The following is a 22,615-nucleotide window of genomic DNA, read 5'->3' on the forward strand; positions in this document are numbered from 1 at the left end:
ATTGATTGTACACGACACGAGTGAATTAAAAGTCGCGAAATTTCCTTAGAATCTTCAAGAGACACTTAGTCAAAATCACGACATGTTCTCGTTAGATGCACATCTCAACAAATTCCTTTTCTTATAAAAAAATAAAAGACAAAGAAATTTTTTTTTTTCCTGTTAAGTACAGATAATATGTTCCTAACATTCTTCATCCGGAAGATGGAAAACAGAGCAGATGGGCTATTATAATCAGAAGGGAATATAAGGGGAGACATTCGAAATCCAAGAAGAGGACAGAGAGGTAAGAGCGGCATTCCAGATGCATCTCGGCAACTTCGACAGGAGAGAGAGAGAGAGAGAGAGAGAGAGAGATTTGACAGAACCAGACACGGAGGATCTCTACGTAACATTCTCCGGAGATAGATGTGGGGGAATAGAGGGAATCCCTAGAGCAGGAGACTAGCCAGGGAAGAGAGATAGCGCAGCACTCGATGCAGCTAAGACAGCAAATCCCACTTCCTCCTCCTCCTCCTTTTAGTTCTTTATTATATGCACCCTTTTGAATATTTTAATGTATACTCATTAAACTACTTATCTGATGAAGACGTTAACTGAAAAGACAGAGAGACATGTCCAAACCGCCGTAGGATTTAAATTCCGTTATGTGTGTAGTGTTCTTGTCATCCAAAATCAACTGAGGCTGAGGCCGGTGGTCAAGTTGCGTGGAGGAATTTTGTATCGGATGCGTAAGATCTCGGCCCGTGTTAGTCATAGTTTGACATTGTATTAAATGTATTCAGGCATCTTGTTATTTATGGTATGTGATACGGAACATAGAACCCTTTATTTCAACTTGCTCAGGGGATGAGATTTGTCAATAGAATATTTAAATATTCAAAACCATGCTTTCATGTAATAACTTACATTTTAAAATAGTTGGCATGTATTCCAAAAATCTCACATAGTATTAAGGTAGGCGGTTCTGAATTCAAATTTTTTTGGGCTTTATTGGCCTTCCCAATTTAATATATTTACACTTAGTACTAGGCAAAATGACTAGACTAAGTATGAGAGAGAATGATAGAATAATTAGATATTAAACTATGTCTTCATCAATAGCTTAAGTGTTTATAACAATGGCAATAGTCTTATAAAATCTCACAATAACCAAACCATTGACTCTGATCTATGTTATGTGTAGTCGATGCCTAGAATAGTGATAACGATAATGATCTCATAAAATTTCACAATAACTAACACACTAACTGATCTCATGTTATTTGTAGCCAATACTAGCGCATTATCATAAACCAATTAGTTGTTGGGTTTGTGACACTCATAATTGTATTTTTGTTGGAAGACAAATATATTAATTTATGTCATTAATGCTTCATGAGCAAACATGAAATGAGAAGAGTAGGAAACTCGCTCAACAGATATGAATCTTCTATTTAGATTTTGTACTTTCATGGATGTTATGATCAATCTTAACTGTTGATAAACACCTTAGTTATGAAAGAAATTTTGTAGAGATACCAAAGGTACTACCATGTATGGTAGAGATCTCTATCCCCTGTGAATTAAGTCACATTAATTGAAACACCAAGATCTTGAGATATTTTCTCTTCATATATACCAAATCATTTAATGGATAGCCTGCCACATCTTTGGTCCTAATTACTCATCCAAATCAATTGAGCAGCACCCTGGGATATTTTCTCTACGTATATACCAGAAGAAGTATAGTCGATGAAAGATGTAGCTCGTACGTGAAGAACTCACTCCATTTTTGGGAAGGAAAGGTTGTGCTATAGTCAAAGCAGAAGGCAGCATATAGTGGGACAATGGCACTAGTTTCTAAAATACCTAAACCAAGTAGGACGTTTGGCATACGGAGGTCGAAGAGCTTTTTGAAGTCGTTGATGGCGAAACATGCTTGGTGGTGCTGTGTCTCTGTATGGTCATCGTCATGTGTTTTTATTTATGGCTAAATGTACGTTTGGAGAAGAGTCCAAAGAGAAGGGACAAGAGAGCATCATGTGGGAAGTTGTACATCCTCATATATATATATGTGTGTGTGTGTGTGTGTGTGTGTGTGTGTGTGTGTGTATAGGATATAGTATATTAGGGCACGCCTTGCTCACTAATTTCCCTTATTATATCCTAGCCAGGGAGGTTCTTTACCTTTATTCATCAATTTTGCAAGGAGGGACCCCATGTTAGATCTATGAACGTGGGGACTAGGTAATTTCCCCTCTTCTTTTTGTTTTTTGTTCTTTAATTTTTTGATATAGTGGATCGGGTGTCATGCAAACCAACTTTCAGTCTTATTACTTCTTAGTTTCATTAAATTGGGGAAGATGTAAGTGTACCTGGCAATATTGCTTTTGCTATGTTTTGTGATATATTAAGAGGATTCTTAAATATAATTTCCAACTTGCATATAATCAATAGGTCTCTGGGTTTAATATTAGATGAATTTATCCATGAAAGCGAAAAAGTTGAAAACCACATAATTTAATGATTGATATAACCTTGATAGCCTGATAATGAATAACTGAGTTCACGAAAAATCCTTGCTCATTTCACGAAGTAAGTGGGACACAAATTAAAAAAAAAAATCAAGCACATGAGATCTAAATTGAGATTGACACTTATCAATGCAGAAAATCGAACATGTACTACTGTGTATCTTATGAAAATGTACAAACATGTGAAGAGAAAGTCGAATATGTATCATGCACCTAATGAAATTGCACATACATGCGAAGAGAGAGAGAGAGAGAGAGAGAGAGAGATAGGGAAAGAGAGCCATGTGCTGGGCAGCTCAGATACGAAGGAAAAAGGTAGGTAAAGGAGGAAGGCATGGTTAGGGGAACAAATGGATTTTGTAGTCCCCCAAGGGATCTTCTCTTCTCTCTTCACGTCTCCCTATACCCCATCATTATTCTCCTCTCTTTTCATTCGCTGTTATTAAACTTTAACTTTGCTTATAATAACCAACTACTAATAAATCTAGTCTTAGCTGAATCTTTCACCTTATGCTTGTCAGGTTATTTTCATCTTTATTATTATCTTATGTCAGTCGCTTGACTTGTTTGGAGGGTTTTGGAAATTTGGCTTAAAAAACAGAAGAAAAATGAGATATCAAACAAGGTCGGTTTTAATCATTGAGATAATCGAAATTGATAGTGAACTAATTTGAATTTCCTCTTTTCCATTACTTCACGGCAGTGTCTGTGTCGCCACCCGACATAGGGAAGTACCGCCCAAATTCGGGGAAAATTCTTAGTTTGGATAGTACACGATTGTTAAGGAAATTCTCAGTTCGCCTGTCCATGATCTGTGCAGTTGAAATTTCAGCTCCAATATCACAGGAAAAATTACAATGTTTTGGATCTTTCCGGTCCTATTTGAGTTTTTATTTTTGGCCGTGATCCTAGAGTTTAGATTTGGAAGTCAAAATCTGTACTCCAAGTACCATAAGAATTGTGAGAAATGCTAGGTATGCGTAATAATTGGTTTATAAATTAGCATTTTAAATGCTGTGACAAATCGTGAATGGATATCTAAATAAGTGTAATGGTATTTGTGTGACAGGATCTTGTCGTATAACTTATGATCCGTTTGTTTTGTAACAAATTTTTATTATCAAGTAACATTTTCCCCATGTTCATTTGGATCGGTAAAGAAAATGAGTGCATGGAAAATCTTTTCAAAATTAACATAACACCTACGTTTAGATTTGGAAAAATGACTTCGTTATAAATTTGCCTTCATAGTCCTCTCTTAAAAAGCTTGATTTGCCAAAAGTGTATCGTGGACAAAATGTCTTTCACTGATTGTTGTTTCTTCCATTTTTGTTAAGAAGGGACGGGTTTTGTGGCGATTTTTGGACAAGAGTCTCGATGGATCACAAGGAACTAGAATGCTTCTTTAGAATTTGATCGATGATGAAGAACAAAACTTTCTTGAAATTTAATCGGCAACAAAGTACAATGATAAAAATACAATGTTGCAATTTAATTGACGATGAAAATATGAAAACTACAATTAAGATAAATGCTAGAATTTAACTGACGATGAAGTATTCGAAACTACGTCTAAAGTACAGAAATTGAAAGATACGAAAAAGATCAATTATGGAAAAGTAAAGATAAAAATAAAGAACATCAAGTTATGTGATTGATTGAAGGGAGTTTATAAAGAGTGAACTTGGAGTATTTATAACCCTTACAAATGATGGTTACATATGGTGAATACCAGATTTGAAAAAACAAATAAATCCCTTTTGGTGGCTACTGGAGTTACTTTACAAACGGATATGACATAATTAACCAATAGTTATCTTGGTGTCGATTACTCGCCGTTGAAATCGATGACTTTGTCAAGAAACTTCAAAACTCTTGTCAATAGATTTGCATTGTGTTGTTAACAATTTTGCTGGCAAGTTGTCGATTCTTTCAAATTATTGGTAATTCTGTTTATAAACGACCAAACTCCGCTCTAATTTATCAAGTCTATCATTGGTTGATAAAAACCAAAAGTTGGTCATTTTTTAGTGTAAACACTTCTCATGGATCTTTGTTCCATATTAATTACTAAAGGAGAATGATTTGATTTTCCTTTAAAAAAATTCATTTGAAAATATCTTCATTAGAGTTTACTTTTTCGTGAAATAGATGGGCCAATATATCACATTTGCAAATTAATCTCGATATGCCTACTATTGTTTTCAGTCGTGAAGTTGTTTTTGCATTGCAATGCCCTTTTCGAATCGTATTCAATTGGGTTGATTAATGAAGTTATGAGTGAGCATCATGAAAGGGAGCTGACATACGAAGGCATGATGATATTTTGTAACCACATGTTATTTTTGGAAAGTCCCATGAGTTCAAGATAGAGAAGAGGAGAAAAAGCAATAGAGCCAGCCAAGCCAACTAGACAATAATTTGACCAAGCAAGCCAAAATGCCAACCCTCATAAAAGTCTACATGACGCATACGAATCTTATCATTTCCATGCAATTGCGTGTGGGTCAACCCCACCAATAATTCCTTATCCTAAATAAACGGCACTCTTTCTTTTCCTAAACTGGATTCCTTTCAATTTGTGTTCTAACTTTGTACGTATCATAAAAAAATCCCCAAAAAAAATGATGAAAATGACCTCTTGAGAGCAAAGAGTTGCAAAAGTTTGGAAATACGCAGGAGTTAGTGAGTCTTTTGGCTTTGTCACAATGTGGAAATATTCAACTATTTGAATCACGCATTCATCTAGTTAGAAATAAGAAAGATATGCTGAAAAGAGGAATTGTGTATTTAAATATATCACAATGAATATTGCATCAGATTTATGAAATGACTAAATAAGGTAACATATCAATCGAGATATGCACAATCATATAGGATTTCACACAATCTTGAGAGTTATGAAAACCATCATAATTTTCCTAAATATCTCTAACACATCTAATAATTTATATTTTTAGAATGAATGATAATAATTCTGTAAAATTTTACATCTTGGAACTCAAATCTTTTCGTACACTTTATCTATAGCCTTCATGATGGTCCCACAAATTTTATTTTTTTGGGGACCAATAATGGCCATGTAACTTTACCAAAAAAATAAAATAATAATGGCCATGTAGGTGCACAAATTCTACAAGCAATCGCAATTTACTTGTCTTTTTCACTTATTCACATTGATCATGATTGAAGGCACAAGTGAGAATTTTATTCTATGTTTATTGACAAATTATTTGAGAAGGATCATATTCAAGTTATTATTATTATTATGTAGAGAAACTTTGTGTAAACGTAATGTATGAATCTTGATATTGGAGGGAGACGTGCGGTGGGCACCAAATCTGGGCGATTGAGGATGATAGAGTGCGAGGGAAGCGGGGTGAATAACTTGGACGGTTGAGGGCAACTAGCAAAGCAAAAGCAAACAAAGACAGTACTTGACACCAGTACTTGCTCAGTCCCGCGCCCCACCACGCACTAAGGAAGAGAGCAGACAGAGAGATTCCAATTTGGCAAAGCATTGATAGAAACCCATCGCGCACGTTATGTGGGAGTTTTCACAGAGAGAGAAAGAGAGAGAGAGAGAGCATCACATCCAAAACCAAGTCGGCCATTAAGGGTTGACCACATATTCTTCTTCTTCATCCCAAACAATGTGCAGACAAAGATCTTGCACCTCACAGCCCTTCGGATTCGGAATCACTTTTGGTTTTTTGAATGTCCATAATGGTGAATATCTGACAAATTTCAGTGAATTACGATTGCAGAAAGATGGTCGAATCCATGTATCCAATTCTGTGAGGAAAAAGAAATTGGATTCTTTGGGGTAATTTGAACATTGGGTTTGGTTGAGTCGCACCAAAAACCAATCGGGATGCCGGTCGCGCCTTGTCTTGAGCCCCGGGCATCTAGTTACCTTTGTCGCCTGTTTTTGTGCTTCGTTACTTACCATCTTTCTGTACGATATTTCAATCCCATAGTCTTTTCCTATGGGCCCTTTCAAATGTACAGACGAAGAAGAAAACTCGAGCTGGATAGTTGTCCATGTCGAGTTACCATGGGCCACTGACGTTTCTTTCAGCAAGCAATTTCAAGGGTTTGTAAAGATGCGACTATTGCCTTTCTACTTACCATTCAATTGATCGTCTTACCGTCGAGATGAAATTTTTCGGACACATCCCGGTGCAATTACCCTTATCAATTCCCATTTTGCGTGCACGCGTGACATAGAGGGGTCGTAATGTCTTGTTAGAGCTTCATTTTTTGATATAATCATTTTTGAGTGCTTTTTTTGAAGACTTGGTTGAAGTTTTTAGAATGGTGGGTCAATGAATTCATCCATGTCCAATGGTACATCTATTAATGTATTGACTTTACTCCGAATAAGATGAGAGCTGCATGATGGGGTTTGCAACACCTCAGCATTATATGGAGTAAGAGAAAGGTTGTGAAATGTGATATTTGACTAGAAGCACATATCTTCGAAGATCAATCCCATTGTTTCTCAACTTGGATTCTTAAAATTTATGAGGGTAATTGATATATGAAATTTAGTGTTAATTTCTCTCTTTATCTGTCTTCCCAATTTGTTCATTATCAAATACTATTGCCCTCTTTATCACTTACTATCGCCGCATCTGACCAAGTTTGCTCTAGAGTGTCCACTCCATCATGCCGCTTATCTTGCTCAGCCCCACCAGATCTCTCTCTCTCTCTCTCTCTCTCTCTCATAGAGGTAGGCCGGCTCACACCACCATGGAGCTAGGGTTACGAGAGGGGGACCACCTCTTTGTGAGCAATTTGATAGAAGTTATGACATTCATGGCCAAGAATCGTGACTTGCAAAAATGGCGGGGTCATCATACAAAAAGAACGACGAGCGAAACTAGCACGAGAAAAACAAGAAATAAATTTCTATGCTCTTAAAGATTTAACCTATTGAAGGTGTCCTGTACCAAAGAAAGGTATATCTAAAATGTAAATCAAATTAACACCCCTAGATTCAATTAGAGAAATCAAAATCCTATCCTTTATTTTTGGGAGTGTTAATGTGCGAAAGTTAAATTGTTACGTGGTACGCATTGTCTTATATAAATGGCAAGCCCTTCATGCATCTAGACCTGATCAACGGGTGGATGTCTTCCATCTATGCAGCTCAAACATGAAGGGCAAATGGAGAGACTTAGGCAACAACCATAAATTAGCGGGTTAGGCCCAAATATAAGTTCAACGGAAGTCGATGTACGTTCCAAAAAATGAACACACTTTCCACTGAAAATGATTAAACATGAAAAACCTATTCCGACAACATCAATTTGAGATGAAATTATTTCCACTTTGTGCAAAATGCGTCCTTTAGCTTCGTGCAAAATCATCGTGGAAGTAAGTAAATGCTTTAAAAAAATCTGAAAAAAATAATGGGGACCATAGTGTTCAATATATAGCATTTATAAAAGCTATAAACCTATAACAACATGGTCTCGTGGATGAGACGGTGCGGCTTGATTAGTGGCTTTTTAGAAATATAATGCACTATATTATAAGATGTTGACTATAAACCATTCCCACCATAGTTTATTAATAAATGGTTGTTGAGATACACCTCTCTAGTGGAGAATCCGTTTAATGGGATTGCCCCAGGGATTGAATTTTCTGGAAAATTTACTGTGAACAAAATAATTTAATCAAGCCATCATGCCACGGTGTATGCGATATACTTAAACTTAAATTTTGATATATGAGCCAATCAACGTTAGGATAATGTTTTATTTATGGATAAGGTAACAAAATTTGTATCTTATGTTTTCTTTATATCTTCATTCGGAATTTCACTGACAATCTCTACGAAAAAACTCGGAATTTTATTGCCAAATTCAATTTTAATCCACGTGAGGTTTATTATAAATCTGTGAAGTGTTTCATGACTCATGAATTTATCCATGTCATAAAAAGAAATTAATCCTACTTTTACCGTGGATCCGTAATTTTATGGATGCCCTTTTATTATTTCTGGGTTGTGCAAGAATTACCACGCTACACGTTCATTATTGGATTAGCGACATCTACTTTCAAAGCTAGTTTTGCAACTGGATTCTTTCACATGCTAATCATCCACTAATGAATATCGTGTTCAAAAAAAGAAAAAAGAAAAAAAGAATATCGTGTTCATAGTGACTAAGGGAAATGATGATAAAAAAGTGAGTTATTCATCAACCAACCATTCTTCTCGTAACAAGATCCAATCTCCCGATCCTTATGAAAAGGAAAAATAGTTCTAAAAAAAGAAAGAAATAATAAATGAAATGGAAGTTGCAGTTTGACTCAACCTTCTCAGGAGCTTGCTTAAGAATAAAAAAAAGGAATTTCACGTAATTTCCGCGTAGTTCTTATGGAATATATTTTGTAGGCGCTCGTGAACCTTCAAGTCCTCTCTTATTCGATGGTTGTTCAAATACAATTTTTTTAACGTGAGAATGCAATATAGGCATTAGGTTCGGCTCACATACTTTTTATCACGAGGACCCAATTAAATTCCTTAATTAGTTGAGTATAGAATCAAGGCCCACGCATAAGTTTGGAGCGAAGCCAACCACGAATTTATGTCCCTTCTCTCTGCCCCAAAAAGATTAGATTTGCACATGTTCTTTTTTTTTATATATATATTTTATTTTTTTCTGGCGCATGGCCTATCGAAAGATCCTTGAAATTATTTAATTTCTTGGTGCACAACATTCTGAAGGTCCCACAGTGTATGAACGGCACTTTCGAGTTTTCCAAGATGCAACGACTAAATAATGGTTTCAGTTCACATGGGAGAGGACACAGGGAGAAGATTCTCTTAGGACTTTTAGATTTCTAATTATTTCTTCGATATTCGCGTTTGCAATTCGTACTTATTCGTGTCGGTCTCAAATATCTTGATTTGCTGGATAATCTAATTACGCGGAAATGCGTCGTTTCGTCTTTGTTCGTTTTAATATAAAAGTTAAGCGTACCATATCATGTCGCGTTCATATTCTCTCTTTGTAATTTGTGTTTTATCTCGTCATATCCATGTTGTGTTCAGCATTACCAATACTTTGAAGCTAGCTTCCACCGATCTCCATAGTTATATATGCTATATGCGGATATGTGATTGCTTATGTCAATATGAAGGATGAGATGACTTAATTTAATTAATTGAAATGATGGGTTTTCGAAATGAAGTAAAAAGATTTGAAACAAATTATAAATAATCAAAATGGTAAATTATGTACAAATTACTGCATATTGTGACCTATTGAAATAAAATAGGTTTTTCTTTTGCAATGAAATGTGATAGATTCTTACCATGACAGCAAAAACTGAAAGAACGCCAAAGCAAGTGGGAAAACCAAAAATAAAGAGAATTAACTCTACCTACTTGTTCCCTAGCCAAAAGTATAAAAAATAAAAAATCGAGCTGCTTGTTGTCATGCCATAAATATCCATCCATTAACAAAAGGACCATCTAACCATTGGGGTTTGTTCCAGTGGCCATCATTCCAACATAAAAATGGGAAGTAGGAGCTTCGAATCCCCACATTTTCAGGGGTTATCATAAATATCACAGTTGGAAAATTTTTCACGGGTGTATTAGTTAGGTTTTTTTTTTCGTAATATTAACTATATCCAAAACATTATGACTTGATTTGCAATCACCCCACTTTGACAATTTACCTGGTGTGTGTGTATATATATAAGCATGAAAATGAAAAATTACCTAAAGACTAAAGTTGAAGATTATTATTTTTCGCAGATTCATTGAACTATTGATGTGTCTGGTTTGAGGACATACCCGAAGACGATGGCAGAAAAATATGTTGGAGATGAGGACCGAGGAGTTCTGGCCCACGTAAATATCCTGTTGATTTTTTGGTGCAAAAGGTCTCTTGCTTCAGAGCTCCAATCCAAGGCTTAAGCCTATGAGGGTTGAGCCCGTCTCCCTATTTTACATAAATCTAACTTGATTCGAAGAAAACTGAAATTAAGCCGAATGAATTCCAAAAAAAAAAAAAAAAAAACAAATTTGATTAGGTTTTCAATCGAACCAAGCCAATTTCTTCTTCTATTATTAATTTTATTAACTCACAATCATAGGAACAAAGAGAAGCTGCATAGCAAATCACCTATTCATAACATATGAAAATTTAAGCTACTTCAAGTAATAAAAAATAAGTTACGTCAAATTCAGATGAAAAAAAAAAAAAATTTATGATTTAGAGGTGAGCAATCAGAATGGTTCAACCAGGAACCAAACTAAACCAGTCTTATCCGATTGGTTCAGGCCGGTTCACAAGGGTCCGAGTGGGTTCCCATGTAACAAATTGGAGAATTGGCCTTGAATGATTTGGTGTTCGCTTTTATACTGTGAATTGTAGGTTCTTTCCGCAAACTAATTTTGAACTTATTTTTAGCTCTTTTTTTGGTTTGAAAAGAAGATAGATATATTGGGTATGGGTTTCAAATCAGGAAGCCTAGGAAATCCATCGATGCCTAAATCAAGATAGGCCCAATCACCATGTCAATTTTGGAACCAGTTGATTTGGTTCCAAGCTGATTTTAGGTTTCATAAATTAGAACCAACTCTAACAGGGTGGTTCCATTTGGTCTGAAAACCTACCCTTTTTGGTACATTTAATTGAGAGAGAGAGAGAGAGAGAGAGAGAGAGAGAGAGAGAGAGAGATTGGTGAAGAGTGTGGAGGAATATTTGATTAGGTTATCCATTTTGGGAACGTGATGTGAATGCAAGAGAGATTGGTGAAGAGTGTGGAGGAATATTTGATTAGGTTATCCATTTTGGGAACGTGATGTGAATGCAAATGGTAAAAACTTTTGGGAGCATTAGGATAAATAAAAGTCCAATACATAGGCCCAAAACAAGAGGTGGTAAATGTGCAGTAAACAAGCTTTTCGAAAAGCTCATTGTAATGCTATACCATAATTAGATAGGGACGTTTCATTCAAGCGTGTTTTGGAAAAGTTTTCTATTTTTAGGCATCCTTGAGCGTTATTTTAGGCCTTTTTGATAGTTCGGCCTTATTTTCTTTTTTTGTTATTTAATTTATGTTTGATTTCAAAACCATTTAAGATTTTATAGAGTTTTTTTGGTCGGTAGGATTTTATAGAGTTAGGGTTGTAATAAAGCTAGCCGCAATATTTATTTATTATGTTAATACCACCAAAAACTTCAAATTGGAACACTTGTCCTATAATTATTGCAAACTAATTTTTGTATGACAAAATCTTCCAACCTAATACACCAATACCACATTTATCTCAACTTAATTTATTTTTTTTTTTTTGTGCCAAAGGAACTATTTTGGCCGACAGCCGCCACGTAAACCTCCAGGTGACGCTAGGCTAGCCCATGACCCACCACCAGGGCGCCACGCGTAATACACTTAATGGTTTACCAGCCTCCCGGCAATTTGCGTTGCAGGGGCTTCGAACACTTGACATTTCCCTTCAAAAGCAGGAGCCTATCTAGCAAAGCTATCACGGCCGATGGTTCCTGAAAACCATTGTTAATGGATCTTTAGGTGAAGAATTGACAGACGGTGCGATAGCTTTAATCTGTCAGGACTACTCCAACTACCTCGTCGATCATTTTGTCCAGTTCGTCCGAGTGTCCTCTCCTGCAGAAATCGAAACCCTATATCTTCTCGCTGCCTCCCATGTACGTTGAACAGAACAAAGTTGAAGGAGTCGAGGTGGAGTCGGACCGTATAGAATTGATAACTCCACTAAAGCAAGGACAACAGATTAGCCAGGAAGTAAGCGCCCTTATCGCGGAATGCTCCTTTATGCTTTCAAGGGTATAGGGCGTGGACCTGAAATTCTGTCCAAGAATCGCAAACTCTGTGACTGATTGGGTGGCGCGGGCCCATAAAAAGAAATGTCTTCCATCTGATTGGCTCTCTTCCCCTCTCAGGTCCTTTGGGCTCTACTGTGTAATGACAACCTTTGTTTGGACCCCATTGGCTATGTCTACTTTATGGTACACACACACACATGCATAAATACATACACACGCACACGCGCGCTCACACAATCGTATTATGACAAAAAATATATAAGGGTGTGATTAGTTCCAGTATGGACCGGTTCAACACCCTTATCATGGCATCTACTCATACATTACTTGTTATTCATTTTTGGGAACTTATTATTTTGCTCCAGTAATGCATCACTCACCATGATGTATGAAGCCAACCAATATGTATTTATCAGATAACAAAATTGAAAATCAAAATGAGACCTTGCTTTTGACCTAGGTCGCCAAAGCCTTGGTCAAGCACTAATATGCATAGTTATGAGCTCAACATAAACAAACAACTGCAAGAACAGAACGAAAAATGAAGATAGAATCTAGATCCGAGTGTTATCGAGATGGACAAAAACTTGAATGGCAAGCTCAAAGATAAGAATTCGAGAACATCTCATCCAAGGTCTCCGTCAGGCACATCCCGATCGTCGACTTCTAGTGCAGCCCAAACGTTGCCATTTCCTACCATGCAATCCATCTATTAAAAAAATAAAAGAAAAGGAGAGAAGAAAATCCAAACCAATCGATTCGATTCGAGTTAATCTCACTGATAAACGCCCCTAAAACTTCCACAATATAAGAAGAAAATGACTCATTTGATATGAAAGCAAGTAAGAATCGTACAAAAAGAAGATAATGAGCAACACTTCATTTGGAAAGCTCTTGCTTGTCAATGTAAGTCTCTAGATACCGACCCAAAAATAAAAATAAAAACGTAAGTCTCTAGAGAGATAGAAAGAGAGCTTTTTACTCGTCAAAGAAGATAATGGAATTCCTAGAACAGGCCGGATCGGTCTGCTTTCTGAGTTGACTGGGGATTGATGCTTACCTTTAGATAGATGAAGTTTATTTGGAAAAATATAGCGTTTTACAAAAATGCTCGATAAGATTATCCAAATTTATTTAGTTCATTCCAAATACCAAAAGAGTACATACATAATTGGTAAACCAATAAATTTAAAATATTCGTTTATCAATCTTTTGGTATAATTTAATACATTTATAATTGAAAGTATGAATTTCTCCAATTGCTTGATTAAGTTTGATAAAACCACGACATGATGAGTCTCGCCATGTTTTATTTTATTTTTTTTTAAATAGTGAAAGGAAAAGTTATTCTACTACCAGACTACAAAAATAATGACATTGCTCGGACAAGTCACCCATGGCGATACTTGCCTTAGAGTCCACCAAACCCAACAAATTTTTAAGTTTGTTGCTTTAGGTATTATCCTCAAAAGTATTTTGTTGTTTTTAAGTAAAATTAAGCAACAAAATTTGTACGTTGTCACTATTGATTCAATCAAATTTGGGATGATTCTGAACTGATGACAACAAACATGAAATTTTGTCACTTAGATTAGACATAAAATGACAAACTTATGGTTTTGTCGCCTTCGATTTCGGCATAAGCAATATAATTCAAATTTTAAGAAATGAAGATTTATATCTATAAAATGAAAATAATTATTAGTCATCTTAAGATAAACGTAAAGTGATATAAAAAAAAAAATTTCGTCGCCTTTGGGGATATCCTAATGGAAAAAATTTAGGACTTGGTCGTCTTTAGTTGATCCTCAAGCGACAAAATCATATTTCATCACATTGGGTATGCCTAATGTGACACAAGAAAGTTTGATCACCGTTTTTTTTTTTTTTGTTGACCGAGGAACTGCTAGAGAATTGTCGAAGATCACCCTTCGGAAATCACACGACCCTCCAGTACTCGCTGGTGGCACCGTCGGGCCACTTTAGCAACAAGAGGGTTTGAACCCTCGACCTCTGCGATGAAAGAGAGAACTCATACCAATTGCGCTACTCGTGCTTGGGTGTTTGATCACCGTTGATTGTAATTTAAGGCAACAAACTATTCAATTTGTCTCCTTAGATGTGCCTTTCGGTGACTAATTGAATTTTCCATAGCCTTTATATAGACTAATAATGAAAACTTTCTTTGAAACATTGATAGAAAATAGTATCAAATTTTTAATATGTACGCAACTAAAGTACTATCTAATTGCACTTATCATTGTAGACAAACATTTAATAATTATAAGTAGATGGCAAATGGACAAACATTTATTTTAGTTTGCCAACTAATACAAACATGTGATATCATTAATGAAATGTAAATATTATGCAGTAAGATTTGCTAAATTACAAGTCGGATTAGTAGATATGACTATTTTCATTATATAGAAATATAAATAAACCTGCAATGGCAACGGCCATGATGGCCACCACATCTAGGGCCGCGACTAACAAATCTAGGGCTACGCCAATCCTCCAAGTGTCGTAATTCTTTCTTCACCATATTACCCTTCACGATCCCACTTTTTCATATCCTTTGTTAGTAATTTACCATAAGGCTACGTTTGGTAGTTAGAATATAATTCAGGATATAATAAAATTTATTCCATTTTGTGTTTAGTGCCTACTCAAGATAAAATAAAGTTGAATAAAGAGGATATAAATCCGATAAAATTATCTAATGGGGAAAGTGGGATAAAGATAGATAGAATTTCTAACATCCATAATATGAAAGTTATTTTTCTCGAATAACAAACTTCTTAAATTAACAAAATTAAAATTATATTTCAACATAAATAATATTTGAATTCTAATATAAAATTCAAAATAACAAAAAAGAATAATTTAGTTATTTTATTTTAATCTTATTTTTATTTTTATTCGAATTTAATTTAATTTTATAATATAATTTCAATGTATAAATATATATTTATATTTATTACATATTTTAGATATTTTAGTATTTTAGGTATATTAGTACTTTTTTTTTTATTTAATAAAATTTTATTAGAGAATGATTGAAGGAGAAAAAGAAATAAAAAAGAAATTAATTAAAAAGAGAGGAAAATGAAATAAAAAAATAAATTAATTAAAGTAGTTAAGAGCGTCTCGAAAGATTTTTACAATCTTTATTTGTAAAATTTTTGTTCATTTATATTAATATGCTATTTATATTTAAAAAAATTTATATAATATGATGTGAATATATCTGATTTTATTATTGCAATCACCAAATAATTAATAGGACATGGTAAAATTCCTGAATTTTATATCTTATCCTAATTAGAAATCCAGACCACCAACCTTTCAAACGTAGCCAAAGTGTTCCCTTTTTCTTTTTCTTAGGTGTGATGTGTCCACTTGGTTTCTCCTTTTTCATTTATCGTGGGTACCATTTCTTATTTTTCTCACCAAACGATGTTGGTGGTCAGACTGGTGGTCGGGTTTTTGGGCCTTTGTAGCTCTAGCTTGTGGATTGGCACCAACACCTAGAGCCTCTTTGCCGCCGAGCCTAGTATCGGTCACCTGCTGCACCATTTGGCGGAAGTTGGCCAAGCGGGCAAATGTGTAGGTAGTTTGGAACCTCTTTGACGCGCACGACTCCTGCTTTGGGACCTTGGATGTGTTGAGAATGGAAACTCGTTCAGCTTTCGGCACCGTGGCCTCCTGGCTGGACCCTAAGGGAGCAACAGCAATGGTGGTAGAGATAGAAGGCGTAGGCTCGGATTGGTGTTTAAGAAAGGGGTAGACAACGTTGGGGTAAGGGTGTCGGCATTGTTGGAGGAGGTGGTGGTAGTGGTGGCAACTGTGGTTGTGACAGCGGAGGAGATGGATTTCTGGAGAGATTTGGTGATGATGTCGGTGTTGCAAGAATAGGCCTTGGTGAACCAAGATGGATGAAGCTCGACGAGAAAAGATTCATGGGTGGATGTTCACCAAGTGGTAAGACGACGCCCTTAACCGATTATCTACCCTCCCCTCTCTCTCTCTCTCTCTCTCAAGATGATCAAATATCAAATACTGGAAAAAGTTCATCTAGGCCAAAAAAATCATAAACCTTTTATTTTTGTGCCAATTTAGTCCTAAACATTTTTTTTGTGCCGATTTAGTCTTAAACCTTTTTACATTGTGCTAATTCAGTCATTTCTGGCCAATTTTGACCGAATTTTGCTGACTGGATGCTGGCCGGCTGACATGGCCTAATTGGCGATGACGTGGACAACTTTTAATAATCTTTTTTTCTTTTTTTCTTTTTTTTTGGCAACTAGCTAGAGGAAGAAGAGAGAGAAGAAAAACAGAAAAATAAAAAAATAAAAAATAAAAAGTAAAAAAATAAGAATAAAAATTTTAAAAAAATAAAAAATAAAAAATAAGAATAAAAATTTTAAAAATAAAAAATAAAAAAATAAGAATAAAAATTTTAAAAATAAAAAATAAAAAAATTCTAAAATATTAAAATATTATTAAAAGTTATCCACATTAGCTCCGATTAGGCCATGTCAGCGCCGGCATTCAGTCAGCAAAATCCGACTAAAATTAGCTGGAAATGACTTAATTGGCACAACGTAAAAATGTTTAGAACTAAATCGGTAATAAAAAAATGTTTAGGACTAAATCGGCATAAAGATAAAAGATTTAAGACTTTTTTGGCACTTTTCCTGAAGAAATGGCATGCTGATGATGAGACTGTAGGAGAGATAGTCAAGAGTGGTCAACTAAAGTAAAGGTCAGTCAATATGTCTATCACGATGAAGGAGAAGAGAAAGAAGAAATGGAGAGATCAAAGGGAGATAGAGAAAGGGAGGGAGAGAGTGAGCAAGAGGACCATGATTTGGTGGTCCTAAAGTTCATGGTCATGATTCAGTTGACGATGATTATGTTGGTAGCCATGTTGTCCATGGTCATAATTATAAAGCTTATGAAGAAAACAAAGAAGCAGAAAAAGATCAACGCAGCAATGGAATATCTTCGATTGCATCTGATGAGGGCGAGAAAAACAAAATTATGACTTTGAAGCTTTCTTTTTTTTTTTTCCTTTCTCTCCATTTTCTTTACTAGCTGGAAAATGTGAATCCTTTTAGGAGCGGAATTGAGATGAGAGTAAGCTTTCTTCATTTCTTGATCACTAATAAATTATCAATAAGACTTGAACCATAATTAGATTTAATTAAAAGTAATTGGAGAGGGCGAGAATTACCTCTAGGAGAGAGGATAGAGAGAATTAAGGAGGAGTAAGGTGGGATCTCTAAGAAAAAAAATGAAGAAACTAAGTACCTATTTAGTAACCATCCCAACAATGACTGATTTTGATTTTTTGTTCCTGGGAGTAGTTTGGGAACAGAATCATGTTTAGTAAAATTTTTGTTCTCGGGAACAAATTTCTATTTTTTTTGTTTCCGGAAATAGATTTGGAACATAATTAAGAATAAAAAAAAAAATTGATTCTTGTTACGGAAGCAAATTTAAGAATCAAAACCAACTCTTCTTCTTTAATTTTCTCTTCTTCTTCTCTTTTTTTTTTCTTCTTCATTGATTGCCATCCCGCAGTTGTTGTCCGCCACCGCCCGCCGCCACGGCCGCTGGTCACCGGCAACTGGTCCGGCGAGCTTGCCGGTGGCCAAGTGGGCCTTGCCGGGGCTGGGTGAGGGGCTGGGGAGCCTCACTCGGCTATCGGCGAGGCTCGGCCCATGAGGGCCCCGCCGGGGCCGGCGACGCTCCGGTGAGGTCGCTAGCCCTCGTTTGGCCCATCGCCTGTCCGGCGACCCGCTTGAAGAAGAAGAATAGGAGAAAAAAGAAAAAAAGAAAAAGAAAAAGTATAAAAAGTATAAAAATTATTTAAAAATTAAAAGAAATTGATTTGGAACATAATTAATGAGCACAAGTATCAAATGCAATTCTATTATAGAATCAGAAATTTTGAACAGTTACCAAACGGCTTAAAATGCTTAGAATCTGTTCCCGAAAACAGAATAAAAAATAATCATTTTTTATTATAATCTATCTCCGGAAACAGAATCGTTACCAAACGCGCCCTAAACTACACATCATATTTGATAGAAAGAAGAAAAGGGAAGATGTTGAAAAAGTGGGACCTGGATGATATGATCAAAACACCATTACAAGTAGCGCATTACCCAAAAAAAGGTGAGAAAAATGCAACAGAAAGGAAGAAGAAAAAACAAAAGAACTTCATGGGAGCCATATGATCCTTCATCAAAATCCTAAAGTTTGAATGTCCTTTGATTCTTAATAAAAAGGGGCTCTATGAACTTCATTTGGTTTTTAAAATCCTGCTTTGATCTCAAATCACAAAATAAATAGCTCATCTTCTCTCCAACGCCCGTGGAAAATGCTCATTGCCAACCTCTCTCTCTTCCTTGCACTCTCTCTCTCTATACCTTTTCTACTTGAGAAATGATTATGTAATAACATATAATCTATTATGAGAATAATAGTCTATTTCAAACAAAAAAAGTTAATAAATAAATAATTATAAACTATTGCAAAATCCACTCCTTTAAGAATTTGTAGTTTATAATAAACTGTTATTCTCAATATCCTTAAAAATTGTTATGCTAATAAAGAGCTTTCTACTCCACTGTATCCTCCTTTTGCTCCTCCGCCATATCTATCACCAGTCATTTTTATTGCCAAATACGACAACATGCTTAAGAACTTTAGAATCCTCGTCTACGGCGCTTGCGGGAAGCCGAATCGCTCTTACTTGTTTCCCTCCTCGGAAGACCCTCTGTCACCGAGAGCCCTAGTGAGTACAAGCTCTTCGTTTCGTTCACTTTGATGGTGACCTCTTTGAGCACTCCGTAGCTCATGTCATCTGGGACCTATACGCAGACTTCCCCTACTGGAATTGCGCACACTAGAGGCCAATCACTTTTACTCCTCCTAAGACACCTTCAACAATTGAAGAAGATGGACAATGGCCGAGAGAGGGCAAGATAACAAAAATTTCAAAAAAAAATTGTGGGGGAAAGATGAAAAAAAAAAAAAAAAATTCAAAAAAATAGTGGGTGCAATTTTGAATGTATATTCCCAAATTGGTCCAAAAAAAAAAAACTTTTTTTATTAACCTTGTACTAAAGTTCTAAACTTTTCAATTGCATTAAACCTTTTAATAAAATGATGAAAATTCAAGGTGGCAATTTTTATGATTTTTTTATTTATTAATTTTTTTTTTTTCTTTTCTTTTACCTTTGGGTTTTCACCCTCGCTCAGCCTCGCCTTGGCCTTGCCGCCGAGTCCCAATGCCAGTATATTCCCAAATTGGTTCAAAAATAGTTACCACACCATCGCTCGCGACCTTGGCGAGGCCGAGCGAATTAATAAAAAAAATTCGAAAAAATCATAAAATTGCTACATTAGCGCCCACCCGGCCAAAATTGGCCGGATGGACCGAATTGGTACCAATGCAATAAATTTATGACTTTTTTTATACTTTTCCCTAACTTTTTCCCTAGGGAGTTAGGCGGCCCAAAATATCTTGAGAAAACTAAACCAAACACCCTTGTAGTCTTTCTAACCAAATTTGGCTAGAAATTATTGATGTAATGATTAGTCATTCTATGTCACACAATGGTGTTAACATGAATTTTTTTAAATTTCTTTTCACTATCTTCTTGAAAGGATCAGCGGGAGTCGCCAAGGCTTTAGCAATGGTTGGCAAGAGGCAAGGGCTTGCATGCCCTTGCTCGCCGGCCCTCACCCACGATTGATGAGGGCTTTGTAGCCCTCACCTGTGGCCACTAAGGGTTTATGGCCATCACCAAGGCTTGACAAAGTCATCAACCCTTTTTTGAAATGATGAACAATGGAAAAAAAAAATTTAAAAAAATTTAATGCTAAATTAGTAAAATTGAAAAGTCTAGAGTTGAATTGGCCACTATAAAATAAAACTAGTATTTTTGGACAATTATCCCCTCAAACATGAATTCTCATATAATTTTATTAGAGATGTTGACTTTCACATCAGATTATTTATATAATGAGTGCAGTTCCCCCCCCTCTCTATATCAATGGCCTTTCCCCCTTAAAACCACCGTTTCCTCTGAATTTATTAGTCTTGACATCTTTCTCCTTCTCGTTCATCATTTTCAAACTCGAATGTCCAGGAAAATCGTAACGGTTTTACTTATCAAATAACGAGAGTACAAAAACTGAAAGAAATGACAAAACATGGACATTGGTCCTTCATTAAATAATGCTTATATCTGCTGGAGGATAGTTCCTCCGCAAAAGAGTATCACATGTCGCGCGTGTTCATGTATGATTATCTAGGCATTCGAGGATTCATTTATAATGCACATTCAATGTCTTCAAAGGCATGTTATCTAACCATAATAATTACGAGTTGACACATATTCTCAGCCGACCATTAGTTAGACCTAAATAAGAACTTATAGGATGGATTCAACTTAGAAACGATGATTTTTACGGAGATATAACACCAATAGTACGTGCAATTCTTATCCTTTTTTTTTTTAAGTAGTGAATTGTTTCCCGTAATGCAATTGACAACTTAGAAATTAGTCCATTTGAGTTAAAACCGGTTTTGTTTCTTTCCAACTCAAGTGACCTAATACTAAAATGGCCTTAACCCTAGCTTGAGACGCTGCCCTATAAAAAGCCTCTTCACTTTCGCAATCTCCAAGTCGCTAGAGACTTGAAGAAAAAATAGCAAAAGCTCCTTCACCATTTATTGTTTTGAGTTTCAATTCAAAGGAAAATGTGCAGGTTTCTTGCACCATTTGACTCCTCCAAGTCCACAAGCATTTCCAATATAGGCAGGCAACCAATGATGGGTTATCCTCAAAACCTTCATTTCTCTTCATTTGAACGATCCCCAGCTCAGATAATTCACGCCCCAACACAATCCGCACCTTCATTTCAAGGGCTGCCATTTCCATATCCGTACCCATACCCATACCCACCTCATTATTCGCCCGAGCCTTTCTGTTTCTGGCAAAATCACAACGGTCCTCAACCGGTTCGATTTGAACCGCCAGTGTCTCGACCAACCACGTTCGATCTGGCGGGGCATGACCAAAAGGTTCTCGACGCTTGGGCGACAAAGGCCGCGAGAAAAAGAAGAAAGATGGCCCGCCGAAGGAGCCTCGATTTGCACCGAAGGGGCTCGTCGGCTTCGTCTACTACAAATGCGAGCGCAAGCCCATCGAGCAATGGGGTAATTTCAAGCAAACATCCCATGGATGATCAGACTTTGGAAAACAATGGTAGGGAGGATGAACGTACATTTTTCATGCCAGATGGTAAGGTGGGGAAATTTAAACTAACATCTCAAATTCTGAATATTATTGGAAGTTTTTGTGGCTCTTTTCGTAATCGTGATTGTTTTGGAATTGAATTGTGTGATGGTTGGAATAGAGATTGAGAATGCTTTTCAAAAAGGAATTGAAGAACAGTGATGTCGGGTGCCTAGGAAGGATCGTACTTCCAAAGGTGAGACTCCAAATACTATTATAACCCACCGATTCATTTGATAATTTCTTGGTCAAAACTATAGAGTTTTAACTTTTATTGTAAGTTGGGTTTTTGCCCCTTGTTGATTTTTAATTAGAGGGAGGCAGAAGAAAATCTTCCAATCATTCCCGACAAAGAAGGAATTCAATTAGTGATAAGAGATGTGTACTCTCCCCATGAGTGGATCTTGAGATACAGGTTAGAAGTTAGCAAGCAAGCTTTTATTGAACTTTTTTGCACTTTATTTCTCCTTAATTCATTGCAGCTCCAAATAATAACTTTAATTATCTATGAATCTATTATTCTTCTTTGACTAATAGTGCAAACTCCTTGACAAAACGTAGGTATTGGTCAAATAACAATAGCAGAATGTATTTATTCGAAAATACAGGTATCTTTTCCATCCTCTTCCAATTTTTTTTTTCCAATGTCCTATAATTAGGCGATCGCATTTGTTTGATTTATTTAACTCGTAATTCTCCGATAATAAGTGGATGTGTAGAAATATCCGCATCCTTCTCATCTTGAAATTTTCTCATTGAAATATGAAATTGAAAACCCTAATTTCTACTATTGGCTTTGTACATTCACCTAATCATGTTCAGCATCTAATTCGTAAGCAGGAGAATTAGTGAGGCAAAATGGACTGGATATCGGAGATTCCATTACATTCTATGAAGATGAATGCAAGAAGATCGTGAGTGTCTTAATTATTTATTTATTTCC

This window comes from Eucalyptus grandis, chromosome 5 (genome assembly GCF_016545825.1).
Source record: "Eucalyptus grandis isolate ANBG69807.140 chromosome 5, ASM1654582v1, whole genome shotgun sequence".
Classification (NCBI taxonomy): Eukaryota; Viridiplantae; Streptophyta; class Magnoliopsida; order Myrtales; family Myrtaceae; genus Eucalyptus; species Eucalyptus grandis.